A 3,778-nucleotide genomic window follows, 5' to 3' on the forward strand; every position below is an offset into this window, starting at 1 on the left:
GGGAAGCGTCAATACATGCAATATACTACGAATTTCAGGAAGAAAATCGTTTGGACGCTGCAATAATAAATCAATTGGTGAAAGCATTGCGCATGGATCACTTAAACTCTGAGAAAAAAGATTCATTGGAAACGATCTGTAATGAATATTCTGACGTATTCTTTTTAGAAGGCGACAAACTCGCAGTAACGACAGAAGTTTCCCACGAGATCAAGACGCCCGAGTTCGCCACACCAATACACGTGATTCCTTATCGTTACCACGGCGACATCGTCAGGAAATCGGAGAACAGATGGAAACCCTTGAAAAGGAAGAAATAATTGCGCTCAGCGAGTCACTTTAGAGCCCTCCGCTCTTAATCGTTCCGAAGAAACCCAATGTTAATGGAAACGTTAAGTGCGCTGCAACTCGTTTGTGCACATTCAAAATTTTTTACCTGAAAATCGACAACTCGTTTGCTTACGACAAAATCAATCATTTACCTGTAAATAGATCACTCGTTTGCGCACAACTACAACACATTCACACGCATGTACTGCAGTACAAATTATCAAATATTTTATAGCAATATTATCTTACAAGGGTAGATTATATCATTCTGATTTTGTAGTTTATGTCATTTTGGATTTTATAAACTACTTTTAGGATAGTTTTAATAGGTATGGTTCAGTTTCAGTACAGTTGTGGCTAGTGTGTTATACGACGTAAAATATTTAATATGGACGTAGAAATTTCTAATATTTTTGAAACTCGGCAAGGAAAACGATGTTTTAATATTGAAAATTACACTGTGAGTTACGAAATACAGAGAATTTTACGACAAATTTAGAACACAGTGATGTTAAATTGCTACGAAGGTCAATGTATGAAACTAGAAAAAAACAATATCCAAATTTACCAAAATCTTTTGAAGACGCAAGAAATCAACTGATCAACATGCAAAATGACATTCAATACCAAGGTAATAAATTTTGTTATCTCAGTGATAATAAAAACATATTTATATTTACTTGCAAAAAAAATTTGGAATTACTTAAATATTCTAAACACGTGTTTGGGGATGGCACTTTTTCATTTGTCCCTAATCATTTTGTCCAAGTTTATACGATCCACGTTTTTCAAAATAATTTTTACGTACCCGTAGTTTATTGTTTTTTACGTAATAAGCATACAAATACTTACCTACAAATGTGGCAATCACTAAACAATATATGCTTAGAAATTACGGGAATAGAAATTAATTTAATCAATTTTCATGCTGATTTTGAAAAGGCAAATTTTAATTTTTTCCCAATGTAAAATTTTTGGCTGTACCTTTCATTTAAGACAAAATTGGTTAAGGCAAATACAACAAAATAAAATATTATTATCTAAGTACTTGAAAGATTCGGAAATTGGAAGATGGATGAAGTACTTTTATGGTATAAGTTATTTACCACCAAATGAAGTTTCAGATGGCTTTACAGATCTTATGGCGGTAGCACCTGGTACTTCGGTTAGTTTTATATTCTCAGATTACATTTTAGAAAATTATATTGACTCTAATAGCAATTTTCCACCAGTCTCATGGGCTTGTGAACCAAATGATAATCTCAAGACAACGAATAGTGCACAAAGTTTCCATAAACATTATAATAGTCAATTTTATAAAACACATCCACACATACATCAAGTCGTTGATATACTCATTCAAATTCAAAGTGAAACAGATTTAAAAATTAACTCAATACAAAACAATGTAATGAATTATAAAAGAAAAGAAACTGTACATAAAGAAGAATACTTACAAGATATGTGGAATAAATATAAAAATAAAACTATCGACCGCTTAACTTATATAAAAAATATTGGAAATAAATTCCATCATACAAATCTAATTTAAAATAATAATAATTACGACGATACTTCATATTAGTTGTAGAATATTTTTGTATTTATACTTTATATTATTCATTATTATTTATTTATATTTTTATATCGACTAATGATGTTATAACGATATATGTAACACATATCATACATACACACATACATTTTTAATCACGCCTGTTTGAAAGTTTGAAGCAGAGAGTCCTAAGCCTGTTAAAGTGAGAAGGAAAATGTGTGCGCAAACGAGTTCTGACAATAGTGATTTTTGTCACAGGTAGCCAAAATATATGTGCGCAATCGAGTTGTGTATTTTTGCGCAAACGAGTTGTAAAAAAGGTAAATGTGCGCAAACGAGTTGTAGCCGTTAAGTGTGGTGTCCATAGGCACCAGGAATTCAAAAATCTATTGGGTGCTCTTACCAATGTCAAGTATTGGTGAGAGGCTTTTTCCATATCATTGCCTATACTAAATTGTCTATAACCTGACAAAAAAACATATATTTTATAATATAATATATACAATTTATAATGAATAACGAGTATTTAATAAAATAATAGTTTTTAATAACATATTATATACTATAAGTTCAAACGATTAAAATAAAAATATTTTAAATGCAAATGTGTTTTGACGAATTTTGGCTATACTTGGGATACTTAAATCCTCCAGTCTATTGAGAATTCAGCATTAAATGGATTAATACATACAAATGTATTTTCTTCATCGGAATTAATCACGCACTTAAAGAAATACACCCGAATTTACCATGCACTGTGGAGCTCCCTACGACTGACTGTCATTCATCTCTGAACTATTCAGAACATCTAAGTTAAGCGTAGTGTATATTCAGCGGAAACTCGTATTTGTGTATAACCTTACTGTCAAGCCTTCGATTTGATTTATTTCATAATATTCTACTTCTGATACCTGTAGATAAAGATAACGTAGTTTCATTAAACCACAGGCTTAATACTTGGCAATAAGCGACACCAACGGATATCGTTTTAGACTAACAGAACTCGTATGAAAAATGTGAAATCTTGTTCTCATTTAAATTATGTGTAAATCCGGAAGCTATTAGTAAGACCACTCACCAGGAAAATTGTGAGGTATTGTTGTACAATTCCACTGATCAAACGGCAAAAACGTGTAGTTTTAAATATCTAATTCTAAATACTACTGTATAGCATAAACCTCATCTGCAAAATGCATGGCTGTATTATTGAAACTTACAGGCAGTAACAGTGATATGTACACAAAATCCTAGTATGATCCGACTCTATTAGTTAGTTCAGAAAACCAAAAAATTAAAGGAATTGTCTAAAATATAAAATATAAATTTTTTTTTCACCCAGATCATAATTTATATTATGATAACGGTAGTTATAAGTATAAGCATGTTCATTAGACGTAAATTTAATTTACCCCAAGCTTATAGACCTGAATTAGCAGAACCTCAGCAAGTAGCAGAACGTGTGCAACCCACGCATTCATCTGCACTATTTATAAGTCTGGCAGACCATTAGAAAACCACAGATTAGATGAAACGTGGTAATCATTGAATGACCAGGTTTCATGTAGTCTGGAAGGTGTTATGTACCGATGTATAAAGTTATATTCAGTGGGTACGAGTTAGTAAGTAAGCATCTTATTATTGTGAACAGGCAGAGTGTTACAGTCCACGGTTCGAAAGAATTCGCTGTGTGGACAGTTTTGGGGCTGAACGAGCCCCTTCCGAATCTTGCTGTTTGTGCAACAATTAGTGTTGTACGTCCATAACATGTTATGTGATTTAATTAATAAAACGTAACAATATATTCATTGTCGCAAAATCTAAAAATGTACAATCAAAATGTATTTAGCTATTTGAGTACTTATAAAAAGTGTTCTAATTAATACTGTTATTTTC

General features: G+C 31.7%; 1 pseudogene; it reads left to right on the forward strand.

Annotated features, from left to right (window-relative positions):
* Positions 1-1,188: 1,188 nt before the first annotated feature.
* On the forward strand, positions 1,189-3,395 carry LOC112591541 (annotated as a pseudogene).
* The last annotated feature ends 383 nt before the right edge of the window (positions 3,396-3,778 follow it).

The sequence above is a fragment of the Melanaphis sacchari genome, unplaced genomic scaffold (assembly GCF_002803265.2).
Source record: "Melanaphis sacchari strain LSU unplaced genomic scaffold, SCAv2.0 Contig1399_pilon_pilon, whole genome shotgun sequence".
In the NCBI taxonomy this organism is placed as follows: domain Eukaryota; kingdom Metazoa; phylum Arthropoda; class Insecta; order Hemiptera; family Aphididae; genus Melanaphis; species Melanaphis sacchari.